This window comes from Cavia porcellus, unplaced genomic scaffold (assembly GCF_034190915.1).
Source record: "Cavia porcellus strain 051 isolate PalLab524CR breed Dunkin Hartley unplaced genomic scaffold, mCavPor4.1 scaffold_3, whole genome shotgun sequence".
In the NCBI taxonomy this organism is placed as follows: domain Eukaryota; kingdom Metazoa; phylum Chordata; class Mammalia; order Rodentia; family Caviidae; genus Cavia; species Cavia porcellus.
The window spans coordinates 109,920,645-109,936,437 of NW_026947486.1; positions in this window are offsets into that span (position 1 = coordinate 109,920,645).

A 15,793-nucleotide genomic window follows, 5' to 3' on the forward strand; every position below is an offset into this window, starting at 1 on the left:
CTAATAAATATTATCACAGAGTATAGTATGGGAGTCAAATACTAGAGGAGAGCTAAATATATCATCTAGAAAAAAGAGCCAGAAAACAAAATTAAATTAGTGTGAAATATTAATGTTTATTCATGCGTCATGCTATAAATACATTTGCAAGAGAATTATTAGTAAGGATTCTGGGGCTATCAGATTATATATACATATATAGCCATCTCCGGTATATGGCAGACTAGACAATCACATGCAAAATTCAGGGGACCCCACAACTGTGACCTGAGCAATTATCACTTATAAGTGAGACTGATAATATTCAAATCATCACAAATCATCATTGAACATATAACTGGAAACTTTAAAGGAAAGCCAGTAGATGATATATTAGAACCTGAAGTCTGGCTGAGACTACATGGGAAGGGCATGAAGTGTACAGTGTCCTAGGAACAAACTTTGAAGTAATTAGATATTATAGATACAAAAAATAGTACTACGTAAAATATAGAAATGGCTGTAACACTGAAGAAGAGTGGTAAGAGTGTACCTGCGAATGATAGTCAACCAACTAAGTAACATTTTAGTTGCTTAATGTTCATCAAATAAAAACCAGCGCAACCTCTGTAGGGAACCCAGGTATAACAGCATAATCTTAAATAGTATTAGAACTAATAGAGAACAAAATAAAGACTTCAGAGACAAAATCCCCCATAGAAGAATCTGTAATGGGATTTTGAAGTGGTGCTCCTATAAAAGGCAGCAGAAAAATCACAGCCAAAGTCATATCCAAAGTATACATTTGAGAACAAGTACTACAAGAGTCCGGAGAGTGATTATCTCAGGCAGGCACGAGCACAGGCTATGAGGGCTGCCATCTTAGGAGCACATATGTGGATCGCCACCATTTTACACATTCTTCTCTCTTGTTCTTAGTGAGTTATTAAGCAACACATCAATAGCTCTACACTGGTTCATACACCAGTGAGAAGTGCTTTCCATTACCCAAGTAATATGACTTGTTCATCTCTGTGTATCTGAAATGTAGAAATAATAATGACAAGAAATTCCATGAAGTCATCAAGTACAGTGTCATTACTAGGACCCTCAAAGCTTCCTGCTCATTCTAAAAGGTCATGTTACTGTCTCTCTTGTATCGCCTGGCATTTTGTTTCCCCATGGGGAAATTGAGACAGGAAAAGAGTATATCCAAAGCCATTTAGTTATTAGATGCCCAAACCAGGACTTGGTCTAGGTAGTTTGGCAACAAATCCTATTCTCTTAAATTACTGCCCTATACTTACATAAAAAATAATGGATTCTTTTCTTATCTATTCAGTTGTACTTCATTTGTAAACATGAGGTAAAAGGTCCTCCTTTGCTTTTGACAATTTTTACCATTATACTTTTGTAATACTTAATAAATACATTTATTACAAGAAACTGGTGCATAGAAATATCATATCTTGACTCATTTTTCTTACCTTTGTCCTTCCTCCCTCTCATCTCCCTCCATCTCCAGCTCCCCTTGCAATCAAAGTCTACAGTTTACTCCATTTGAAAGGTCAGTGTTCCCAGGATCATTTATTGAAGATTATCCTTTTGAAAGTTTGGATTCTTAGAAATATTGACAATCACTTGATTAGAGATTTACAAATTTATGTCTTGTGTGTCTATTCTGTTTAATTTTTCCATTTGTCTGTTTTGCATACCAGTACCATGTTGTTCAGATTACCAAAGCTATGTAATATGTTTTAAACTCAAAGTGATGCCTCATGCGTATCACTTTTCATTAAAAATGATTTGGGATATTCAGAATTTTTTGTTGTTTCATCTTAATTTTAGATTTTTCCTAGTTTAATTTGTATTCCACATACATTTTGATAGAAATTTCATTGGATTTTAAAATCACTGTGGATAGCATGACAATTTTAATAATATCAATATTTCAATTCATGAATTCAATGTTTCTTTCAACTCTGTTTCAACTGTTTTATGTATGTGCATAAAAATTATTTTAGAAATTTAGTATGATGTTCATTGTAGACAGTTTTCAACTCTGATTAACATAATCAGTTGGTACTTTATTTTTGCAGGTATGCTAAATAAAATTGCTTTCTTAACATATATCTTAAATGACTTGCTGTTAACATACAGAAATTCAGAGTTCATGACAGATTTTGAATTCTGTAACTTCACTGATTTCATTTATTATTTTTGATAGCTTTAGTTTTTAGTGTTGCTTTAGTGATTTTCTCTATATAAAACCATGTTATTTGCAAACTAACGATTTTACTTATTTTGCAATTTGAGTGCCCTTCCTTTCTTTTGCACAATTGCTCTTGCAAGGACTTCCAGCGCTGTGCAGAATAAAAGCAGTAAAAGTGGACATATTTGACTTGCTGCAGATATGAGAGAGAAAGTGTTTAGCCATTTCATATTTAGTATGCTAGCCATGGACTTATTATACATGGCTTTTACTTTGTTCAAATGTACTCCTTGGGTGACTAATTTGTCCAGTGACTTTTTATAATGAAGGGATTTTGAATTTTATTGAAAATCTTTTCTTCATCAATTCTGGTGAATTGGTGTATTACGTTCACTGAATTATTTATATTTATTCTTTTATTCCTAGTATAAAGCCCACTTTATTACGGTAAAATAATCATTCAAACCTACTGCTGGACTCAGCTTGCTACTATTCTGTTAAAAATTTTTGTATCTATGATTATCAAGAATATTGACCTATAGTTTTCTTTTTGTCTTGTTCTTGTGACCTTTTCTGGTTTTGCTACCAGATTAAAGCTTAGCACACAGAATGTATTTGGAACAGTTACTTGCTCTTACATTTTTTGAGAACATTGAGGACAGTTAGAATTAGTTATTTTTCAAGTATTTGGAACAGTCATCAATCAAGACTTTTGACCATGAACTTTTTATTTCTTAAGAAATCTCATTATTTGCTATTTAGTTTTCTTTAGTTTTCTATTTCTTCATGATTAAATCTTAGTAAAGTATATGTATCTATAAATTGTTTCCATTTCTGTGAGATTATCTAATTTTCTGGCATACAGTCATTCACCACAGAATCAAATGATTTTTATATTTCTTTTGGTCACTTGATTTTTTTATTAATTGCAACCTCTGATTTTATTTGAGTCTTATCTCTCTATATGTTATATATTTGAGATGAGAATTTTAATATTTTGTGTAGCTTTCTGAATACATACTGTTTTGTTTCATTGATCATTTGTATATTTTTAATCTCACGTTTACTTTTCTGTTCTGCTTTTTATTATTTTTTGTTCTACAAGGCTGTTTTTGTGTGTGTTTTGATGCAATGATAGGTTTTTATTATGACATATTTATACTTTTAGAAGATTGATTTGTATAAACTTCCCTCTTGTTACTGATTTTGTTGTAGCCCTTAGGTTCTTACCATGCTGTGTCTTCCTTTTCATTTGTTCCAAAATGATTTTAGTTTCCCTATGGATCTTTGATCCATTTGCATTGCTTTTTTTATAATTTCCAGTTGTTTTCTTCATTCTTTCTTGTTCAGTTTCATTTAAATCAAATATTCTCAGTAATAGTTAATTTTTAAAGTTGGTTGAAACTAATTTGTGCCGTATAATAGAATAATAAAATGATCAAAAATATAGAAAATGGTATGTATGAAAACATCAAAAAGAAAGAAGAACTAAAAAGATGGGAGGGGAAAAGAAAGAAGGGAAACAGAAAAAAGGATAAAAGATGGGTAAAATGGAAACTAAGCTTTGTAAATAAGGAGAAAAGGAATTGAAGGAAGCAAACAGAATTGGGAATAAATTAGGAATCAAAATATAACATACACTCATACATACAAATTCCTTATGATGCATATGATCATTATGCATATCTAAATTCTAACAATTAATTTAATAAATAAAAATCTTTGAAACTTATATTATGTATTAAATTAATTGGGGCTATACAAATTCTTACAATAAAGAAAATTACTGGTTTAGAAAAAGGTCAGAAAACACCTTTGTTTTATACACCTAGTTTTGTTTGGGTTTTGGTTTTTTTGTTGTTGTTGTTGTTTTGTTTGTACAGAGAGAATCAAACTTGTGTCTTTAACAGGCAAGCACTTTGAGCCACTGAGCTAAATCCCTAGCCCCAAAATACCTTTCTTATAAAAACCAAATTGTCAATGTCTTGCAGTTTTTAGGCAACAAGTTGCATCTAATCAATTCTGTACTTGTAAGAAGTAGCTTATAGGAAGTACTTGAAAAAATAGGTAGATCTGCATCACAAAAAGTAGATAGAGAGTTGAATGTGTCTCATGTGCCATAAGTTACATCAAATGACCATTTCCTAAACTCATTTGACAATAAAAATTTTTCTCCCACATCACAAATAATAATATATATTATGAGTTGATATGAATTAAATTGATAAGTCCTACTGCATAACCAATGACAATTTACAAATTTTTTCCATTTTTAACTTTATACAGAATATTACGTAGTATCCAAAAGTATAATATAGGGTAAAAGCAGTATGTATTCTTAGTCCACTGTATTCAATTTCATTACACATAGACTTCAGAGTTTATTCTCTTTCAACTTGCCTTCTTTAATAATGTATATTGCAATTACAAGAGAAATGTTAGGGAAATAAATTTGTAAGTATGATGTAATAATTGCAGTTCACAAAATGTAAAACACTAGATGAACAATTATGAATTATACAGATATTTTAAAATTTGTGCATTAAATTTTGTAGCTCTTTCCTGGTCTAAATTCATAGTGACCGATCTAGTAAGCAAGAGCTACAAAGCCAACTCAGTAACAAACAAATGAAAACATATTGTATCCTGATTTCCATAATTCACTGCATTGCACTTAGATCATAGTGTTTTGTAATTTAGTACTATTAGGCAGTTTAAGCAAAACATAATTACTATGAATTAATTAGATTTTCTCCTTATACTTTTTAAATTTATGAAATAAATTATATTTAATAAATAGAAACATGTTTACTAAACATTTTCATATTGAAAAACTGATACCTTTTAACTATATACAGTTTTCTCTTCATTTCCTTACATTAACTGTATCTCAAAGCAGGGTATCCCTAACAATTTTAAGGGAAGTATTTGTGTTGAAAAGATCATCTTTTGTTTAGCCACAGTTTGAGTTTAGAAAAAATCACGTTAGTGTTTAATCATCAGTTTTATCATTGCTAAAATATGTTAAATAGTTCTTGCAAGGTAACCAGATAATTACTTGACATCCTACTATGGAAACAGGAGTGGAGTTCATGTGGCTTACTGAATACTTCATAATAGTTTCGTCAGAAGGGAAACTAATTCTCAGTTTCATTCACTGCACTCATGGTGATTTTTTTTTTTTTTTTTGGTTTGCATATGCTTAGAAGACAGTTTCTATGCTTTAGGAGGCCCACCTGAAGGAATCAACAGAAGGATAAAAATATATTTCAATAAAATTTCCAAACAAGATATTGTGCATGCTTGGATTCATATATGGATTAGAAGCAGTTTTCATCACTTCTAGTGTGGCACAAGCCCTACAGAGTATATCGACAATAAGGCATCATTATTCATGCACTTGTCAATTCCATAGCATTCCCTGGTGAAAGCCAAACTTGCATTACCAAACTTCTTCAAATATGCTAAGTTTATAAGCATCCAATCAGCAAAGTGTCCCTTTTCAACCTGGCATGCAGGTGCATGAATATAATCCAAGCAGTCTGAGAGGCTGAGACAGGAAGATCATAAGTTCCATCCCATCCTGGGCAAATTAAAAAGACTCTGTCTCAAAACTAAAAATAAAAATAAGGCTGGAGATTAGTTATCTAAGTGTGAAAGCCCTAGATTCCCATGCACACACAAAACTCAGCCTTTTCACTGATGGTTTCCAATCACAAAGCTCTCTCAGCAGACAAACTGCAGTTTCATTGTGATACTCTATTCCACCTGGCTAGCAGATCAGCCAGCTCTATTTCCCTCCAGATGAAAAAATACTAGTTCTGTTTTACTGACATCCATAGGTCAGAAAGCATACTGAATTCCAGTTTACACATAATATCAAATCATTATGCATTAGAATTTATCAAAGAGCATGTGTCACTAAAAAGTTAGTTTGGGTCAAACTTACTTTTAAAATAGCTGTTAGAAAGGTTGTACAAGACTGTTCGTTATCATTCACTTAAAAAAAAAAAAAAAGAGAGAGAGAGAGAGAGAAGTAGGTACTCTAAATATAACCCCAGATGGTTTTGAGCAATCACTGCCTAGTACAAACACAGCTATTTGAACATTTCCAGTGTAGAGTCTGGTTTGCTGCCTATAGGTCTCTAAACATAGCAGTTTCAATTAGGGAACCTGGTCTATTCCTTGAATGCTCCCGGAGGACATGAACTAATTCTATATTCCAATCCTCATTAGTATATCTTAGTCTCAACCCTTAATCTCCTGCCTAATTTAATTCTGTTCATCTACTGTTTTAGTCTGACCTCTATAAATCTAAGTGTTTTTTTTTTTTTTTCATTATAAATATCGTGCCTGAGAAAGTTTTCACCGGGCTGCCAAACAGAGCACCTTAAGTATTAGCCACTTTGCCATTTACTTACAGACATCTAAACCTGCGGCACCTGGGTCACTGTTTATCCACTTGGTCATCTTTCTTTTTCTCTTTCTTTCAGAAAATTTATATTTATCTTTCAACCTGAAGGCATTCTAGTTTTCCCATAGCAATTGCCTTTCTGTTTTCTTTTGTTCCACACTAAATCTAAAATTCGAGGACAGAAATCTATATTTCTTTTATTTTTTGTTGTGCAAATTATCAGTGGGAAATCTGCTAAGCTGCAAAAGGACTTTGCTTGAATTTAAAGAATACATTGCAGATTGTGAAGCAAATCTTTTAAATATTCACACTTTTTGGGGAACCCCAGTCAAATGACTTTCATTGTCCTACCTAAATAATGGCAAGGCAGCTCCACTCTCTCTTTGCAAGTAGAATTCAGTGCATCTGTAATGGACCTTCCACTGGCCCTTTACTCCTAGGCTCCTCATTTCCCAAGTCTTTACTTTTCCTTCACTCCTTTTCCTTGACAATTTCACTGCCTTTGACAGATTGTGAGTCAGATATGAATTCCAAGGCCTGTCTCAGTAGTTGACAGTAATGTGATTTCAGGTAACCAATTTGCTACCTCCCTTTGGTCCTCACTAACCATTAGAATCTGTTTCTTTGAATAATTATGTAATACCACAATGCTAACATTTCCAAAAATACGTCTGTATTTCAGTCCTCCACATCAAGTGCACTGATTGATACAGGTGATCAGGCAATAAAGGTTGATGGTGTAGATGAATCCATTAGAAGTTTCTGTGGGAGGAATTCATTCATTCATTAAACCATCCCCTTGTGTGTGAGTGCACATTCGTTTCCCTTCCATTATAGCATTTGGAAGTGAGGCAGTCATGGGTTCAGATTTCAGCTTGGTCAGTCCTCCCCAATGCCTTCTCATGCTGAGGTTTTCTTTTGCATGTACAACTTCTCCATTTGGCTATGAATCCCTTAAGGGCAGAGAAGGTATAATATCCATCTTTCTTTTAAAAGTGAGCATATGAATTCAAAATATGAGTTCCAAATAAGAGTACCTAATGCAAAGCTAATGTAAAAATAGTGTAATACATGAAAAGAACTTTAGATAAACATGGAATTTTTATGATTGCTGTGCTGTTGTTACTCATTGTAATGCTGTTAATGGAAATACTTCCCTAGGCTACAGTATAGCTTTAGAACAGAACAATTTCAACTTCAGTTCTGGCTCTGTTGCTTTCTACATTTATTACTCTCAGCAAATCTTTTACAATTACTGGCTTTTACATGATTTAGGGAATAAAATAAAAATCTCATTATTTAAAGTATGAACATCATTAGAACACAAGAGATACTCACGTTTTTGTCTTTATTCCCCCTTTTGATACTTCGAAAGATATTGCAAGTTGTCCTGTATTTATTTTACTAAAACTCATTTTCTTCTCCAGATATCTTGTTTCAAAAATTTAACTTTTAATGAAAGGTCAGTGATTATTTTAGGATGAATTCTCTTATGGAAATTTTAGTAGAAAAAAGAAAGAATGAGAAAAACTAACAGATAATTAGTAATGTGTGTGACAAATACTCTATCTAAACCAACTTCTACTGAAATTGTGCTATTAGTAATAATGGCTCAGGCTTCTGAAGGTATTATGTGTACCAGGCATTGAGCCAGACGCATTATATGTGTCATCTCTTTTAATTTGCACAACACAGTGGGAAATCTTGGAATATACTATCTCAAATGAGAAATATCAGAAAGGTTAAAAAGCAGATTGAAGCTGTTAGAGTTAAGAATTAATTAAATTACATATGGTATATCACAGAGACACTGGAAATCCCTTTGAAAATTAACTGTTTTGGAACCTACTTAAGATATTATTTGAACAACAAATCATAGATATTTTCTGAAATCACATAACAGGAAAACTGTGGCATATAGTAAAACTAAGTCTCAGCAGACTGACTTGTGATAGCTTAAAAAGCAAAGTAAAACAAAACAAACCAAAAGAGATTCCTGGATGTCATCCCACATTCACCGAACCTGAATCTGTGGTTGTGGAGTTCAGTGATTGTTTCGTTTTACTTTGGCAAGGATATTATTTTGTTTGCTTATTTTGTTTGTCTTTATACGGAGACTTTAAGTATACAATCAAAAAATCACACTTGGAAGTAAATGCTCTGCAGTAGAAAAGATTTAGCACTTAGAATCAGACAAGGAGAAAGCAAATGTTAACTTTGTATATACCCAACTTAGTTTACTTAAATTACGTGACCTTCAGATTGCAAATAGGTAAACTCTAGGGAGTCAAGCTCTTCCTAGTTTGCCTAATAATTTCCTGTATAGTTCCAAAAGCCCCATATCTGAGGAAAGACCTCACCAAGGGAGAAGGGAAACACTCTCAGTGTCTATCACAGTTCCTAACTTTGGCATGTCTCTATTCCAGATCAGTTGTTTAATCTCTAAACACATGATTTACTACAAGGATGAACTATTATTTTGGATATCTTAAAGGCTCCTCAAACTCAATAATGAACATAAAAGCATACAACTCCTCCATGGTAACTGTTGTGGTCTCAGCAACTACAGAAAACAATTTGGAAAGAAATCAATCAGAAAGATCGTTTAGAAGTAATATATGGACAATGTTATGTAAAACAAGATATCTTGAAGGACAGAAGAAAAACAACAGTGAGACAATATTACCACTTTTAAGACTGAAGAGGGCAGAAGTAAAATGTATAATTGAAATTCTGGAAAAATTTTGTCTTTGGAATGAACTATGCTTCAAAAACAGTGACCTAAGATCACAAAAATGAAGCCACTAACAAATGAAGAAATGATGATCAACCAAGAAAGACCATAAGCACCGATCTCTCTGTCTCTCTCTCTGTCTTTCTCTGTCTCTCTCAGTCTCTCTCTCCTCTCTCTCTTTCTCCCTTTCCCTCTCCCTCTCTCCCTGTCCCCCTCCCTCTCCCTGTCTCTTTAATTATCTGCCAGCATCTGTAATTGCCAAACGGAAACAGATGCAAATAGCAAGCAAGTTGATTTGAAGGTATTTGTAAAGATTAGCTGGTCAGGGCAAAACATAGACAGATGAAAATAAAGCAAAAATCAGGAAAGGTAAATAGAGGTTATCTACCATATCTACCAAACGTTGACTTCATCCAGCATATGCAAAATCAAGGACGAACACTACAGCAATGCAGATTTATAAACCAGATTCCTAGCATTTATCTCCAAATTTGGCATATTCACAATTCCATATATGAAATTCAGAGGAAACAATTAGTATTACTTGCAAAATCCCCCACCTTTTCCTCTGTTTACAAATTTGACTGAATTACCTTTCCATCTTGCCTCAGTGAGAGTAATGCAACTTTTTTGTCTTTATACTCTTACTAATGCATTCTCGAGGGAATGTGAAGTGATAAGAATATTAAAGAAGATTTTGTGAATCACACTGCATGCAAAAGTTGTTGCAGTAAACTGAAAATGATGAGGAGCACCCAGTGTGACACACTCGTAGTAGACATGGAAAAGTTGGGGATACAGGAGTGATATGAATATATGAACTATAGGACTCGATTTATGGTGTCTGTATAGGTGCTCAAGGTTCTGACCCGAGCAACTGGAAAATGTAAGACATTTACTCTAACAAAAGGATGAAATAAGTATAGGTATAAGAAAGATACTTGCAAATGGCATTGATGCCTGTCAAAGTATCACAGTCTACATGTTATGTGATTCAGTACACTTTAACTGACCTTAGAGTAAATCTTAAAGACTAGCCAGTAATTCCAGGATTAGCTAAACAGATCATTTTTATTTATTTCTCAAGTTTTGGCATTAATTATTGAATTGATAATTAAGTTAGTCATCAGTAACTGTTGAGAAAAATGTGCAAGGAAATTATAAATATCATTCCTGTTATGTAAGAGACTGGCATCTCCACCCTCAACATTGTAGAAGAAATACTTTTTTTTTTTTATTTTAAAGAGATTAAGAGAAAACAGGACATAACAAAGCAGATCAGAACAGAACAGTGTAAGCAACACAGTATTTCCCCAGAAGACAACTCATAACTAACTGTAACTACCATAATGTCTCTTTCTTTGAAATAGTTGAGCATAACTTCATATACAATAGTATCAAACATAACAAGATAGTAAAAAAAAAAACCATTAAAGAGAATGAAAGTATTAAGTATTACAGGGCATTCGGAACCAAATAACAGAAAACAAACAATGGCTACTATATTATCTCATTTTACATAGAACATTTGTTTATATTATCACAGATAATAAAATACAACATGATAGAACCAAAGGAAACAGAAGAGCAAAAGCATGGTAGCACTTCAGAGTAAGATGATATTAAATCAATCCTGGCTATTATAATGACTTGTTTTCTTCAAAATAGCTGTTCATACTATCACAGATAATAAAATCAAGCAAGCCAGGATAAACACATTTAAATTAATGAATGCAATCATCATAAGGCTTCAAAATAATGTAATGGGAATCATGATTACCATAAATTCTTATGTACTCTTACCATTTCTTACACTAGGGAGACTATATTATATTTATACATGTGAGTTTGATTTATTTTGCTTTGAGAATGGTCTCAACTTGCTCCCATTTATTTATAAATATCTCAATGTGATAATTTGTTGTAGCTGTGTAGTACTCCATTGTATAAAAATCCCACAAATATTTTTCCATTCCTCAGTTGATGGACACTTAGCTTGTTTCCAAGATCTGGCTATTACAAATTGTGCTGCTATAAACATGGGTGCACATATATCACTGTGGTATGTTATTTTCACTTCTTTTAGGAATATGCCTAGAAGCACAATAGCTGGATCAAATGGGACTTCCAATCCCAGTTTTTTGAAAAATCTCCGGACTGACCTCCACAATGGTTTCACCAGTCTACACTCCCACCAACAGTGCAGGAGACTTCCTTTTCCCCTCAGCCTCTCCAGCATTCGTTGTTGGTAGTTTTCTTGATCTTGCCCATTCTTTCTGAAGTGGGATGGAATCTCAGTGTCATTTTAATTTGCATTTCTCTAATGACTAATGAAGGTGAATATTTTTTTCATGTATTTATTTACCATTTGTATTTCTTCATCTGCGAATTGTGTATTCATCTCAGATGCCCATTTTTGAATTGGGTCCTTGAATTTCGGGGGTCTCATTTTTTAAAATTTTTTGTATGTTTTAGATAGAAGTCATTTGTCTGAGGGACAGTTCACTAAGATTGTTTCCAAGTCTGTGGGGTTCTTTTCTCTATGCTAGAGATTTCTTTTGACATGCTGAAACATTTTAATAAGACATGATCCCAGTTATTGATTCTGGGAAGTAGTTCCCATGTGGTTTGAATTCTGTTCATGAATTCTCTACCTACTCCTATGTCTTCAAGATTTTTACCTAGCTTGTCTTCCAAAAGATTTAGTGTTTCTGTTTTAATATTCAGATCTTTGATCCATTTAGATTTTAGTTTAGTACATGGTGATGGGCATGTGTCCAGTTTAGTTTTTGGCATATGGAGAGCCAGTTTTTCCAGCACTATTTATTAAAGAGACTGTCGTTCTTGCAGTGAACATATTTGGCCCCTTTATAAGGCGGTTGAGTGTGTTGGTAGTTGTGGTTGTATCTTCTAATCAATTACATTTATCTTCAGATCTGCTTTTATTCCAGTACCAAGTTGATTTTATTACAGTAGTATTGTAGTATAACTTCAAGTCAGGGATTGTGATGCTTCCTGCCTTGCCTTTGCTGCTTAGAATTGCCTTTGATATTCTAGGTCTCTTCTGGGTCCAGATGAATTTTAGGAGTGATTTTTCTAGAACTATGAGGTATATTGATGGTTTTTTCTTTGGGATTGCATTGAATCTGTATAACAGTTTTGGGAGAATGGCAATTTTCACAATATTTATTTTTCCTATCCATGAACAAAGGATGCCTTTCCATTTTCTGAGATCATCTTCAATTTCTTTTTTTCATTGTATTATAATTTTCCCTATATTATAATTATCCCTGTAAAAGAAGATCTTTTACTTCTTTCATGGGATTAATTCCAAGTGTTTTATTTTTTTGGATGCTAGTGTGAAGGGTGTGGTTTCTCTTATTTCTCTCTCTGTGATTTTGTTGTTAGTGTATTAGAAATGCTATTGATTTTTGAGTAAAGAAAGCCTTTTCAATCACCAATTTTGAAAAAAATATTTTGAAATAATAAAAACAAATTCAAATGATGTTATTTCACATGTTTCTCAAGAACTAACAATAAATTGGAGCAGTACTTGTGGAAATTATCTTTCTCTAATTAAGTCTTCATCTCGTATCTTGCTCCTTCTCACCCAGGACCCCTACACAACCACCATGGTCTCACTTGACTCTATATTTGATACCATCACCATTGTCAGGATTCTTCAGAGTGCTCACAGCACTCAAGATAAAACATAAAGTGTTAAGTATGGCACAGCGGTCCTCATGTGATATGGTCTCTACAAATTTTGACATCATCTCTTACCATCACCATCAGAAACTCTGTCCTGCCCACCCTCACTTCTTTCACATCCAAAGCTCTCCTTGTTCTCTTTTACCTCGGGACTTTCCTTTGTATGTGCTCTTCACTCTACCTGTACCACCAGTGTCTTTGGGCTGACATACACTTTCCTCTCTGATGACCAGCTTAGATGTTACTTCATACCGGAAACTTTTCTGAATCCCTAAAGAATTTACTGTCAGCCTGTGAGTTTCATAGCATCCTGTGCTGACCATTGCCTGTCTTACCTCTGACCACACTGTTATGTACTTGAACAATGTATCAGTACCTTTTCCATGGTTACAATGAAATAGTCAAGCCTGGATAATTTTATCAAGAAAAGTGGTTCATTTAGCTCACAGTTCTGAAGTTTCAAAGGCATGGTGCCAGCACCACCGTGGCATCACTGTTTACATCATGCCTGGTGGCATTACAAGGGTAGGAGTGCATGTGACAGGGATTACATCACAAAATGTGAAGCTTCAAAGCTAGGCTGATTCATTTGTAAGATCCCTTTCCTGTGAACAGTCTCTGAGTTGCAAGAGAGCTCCTTTAATACAAGAACAATATTCCTTATGACCTCCAATTAGGCCAAACTTTTAAAGGTTTTACTACCCCTTTTTATAGATTTGGGACACTTTATTACTGGTTTATAAATTTTATTAGTATGTGTTTGTAGTATATAATGATTACATTCACCATGGGGCTTTGTTACATGAACTCAACACATCTTAATTATACTACCCCTTAATATTGCCACACTGAGGTTCAGCCCTCCAATGAATTAAATTTTGGGAGACAAACTACATGTAAATTACATCGAATGTCCTTCTTAATATGTGTTGAAGCTTTTGAGGACAGTGATCCTGTCTTGTTCATCATTACATTCTCAGCAACTAGCCTTAATACCTGATAAGTTGTAATACTTAGGTACTATTAAATAAGGGTCCATTGTTAGACCAGTGTTTCAATCATTAACAATGAGATATTTCATATTCAAGAAAATGCTTTCTTCACTGGCTTTTTAAATCAACTGTCCTCAGCATATCTGCTGCCTAATAAAGCCGTCTGTCTTTTGAGAGGTACTTTGATTTTGTAGATAAGTGTGTGTGTGAGAGAGAGAGAGGCAGTGAGGCACAAAAAGGGAAAGAAAAAAGAGGAAGAGGAGGAGAAAGAAGATGAGAAAGGAAGGAAAACAATAGAGGAAGGGAAATGTGAAGGAGAAAAGAGGTGGCAAGAGTGGGGCACAGGAGGAGAACAAAAAATAGGAAAAAAGACAAAAGGAGGATGAGGAGGACCAGGAGGATGAGGAGGAGGAGGAGGAGGAGGAGGAGGAGGAGGAGGAGGAGGAGGAGGAGGAGGCAGAAGAGGAGGAGAAGGAGGAGACGGAGAAGGAGAAGGAGGAAGAAAAGGAGAAAGATGTGGCGATGGACATCTATCTTCTACTTCTCAAATGCTAATGGTTAATTCTCCTGTTAGTGCATGTAAAAGGTTTGTCGTCATACATGAATTGGATTGCTCACTAATATACCTTTTAGTCAGTGATAAGCAACCTGATTCCTGTTATTTCCAGTTTTGCAAATAGAGAGGAAAATTCGTTTAAAAAAAAAAAAAGTAGTGCAGTTACACTTTTTTAGAAAAGATGATTTAATTTCAGTAATCCGTTTTATCTCACATTTCAAATATTGCATTATATTATTGTAATAGTTAACTTTCTTGTTCTAACTTAAGGTTTTCTTTAAAAATGTCAAAAATGATGAATTTTAAGTTCTGACTCTCACTGTGCAAATTTGAAAGAAAAGTAACAGCTTCTGCTAGAACTAAATTTATGATTTACCTCTCAAATATAAAATCATTTATTTATTCACATAAAATTAATGCCAGTGGAAGATAAAGATAGCTATATTTGACATGTAATTATATGCAAAACCTTAGGGTCAGCAGATCTGTAAAAATTGCCACAAGTCATAGATTATTAGTATGATTTGCCATGAATGAAAAACTGCTATTAAAATAAAACACTTCAGGGCTCAATTCAAAAGTTAAAATGTGCTCTTCAAATTTACATTCACAGTATAGAGAAACTACCAGTTTGAGACATTTTGAAAGCTGCAATCACTATAAAATTTATCTGAAAAATTACTGGAAATTCATATAGGCATCCCCATGTATCTCAAATTTCAACTAAAATTAAATGTAAACAAGCTCAAAGTTGTTTTTTTATAACCTTAGCTTATATAAAAATTAGGAAGATAGGTTTCATGAATAATACTATTTCACAAAAATCAATTTCATTTAAAAGTTTCTCCAACAATGTTAATTATGGCAACATGCAAGCACCATGATTTTTTGACTTAGCAACTTTTTAAAAATGTTTTTGTTTTAACTGTTTGCAACATAATGAATCATTGTGAGGAGTTGGTACATATGCATATCATATCTTCTTAGACTTCATAAGTTTTAACTGTTTCTTATCTTTACAGAATGGAGGTATATTTATTAAATTGCTTTTTCAGTAATTTGCAAACTGTAAACACTCCATAAATATTCATAGATGGATTCTGTTGATGTACTGACTGATGATTACACAAAATTGAACAGGATTTATTTTGAGGAGAGAAAAACAATCAGATAATAGGAGTTTTAAATGCACAGA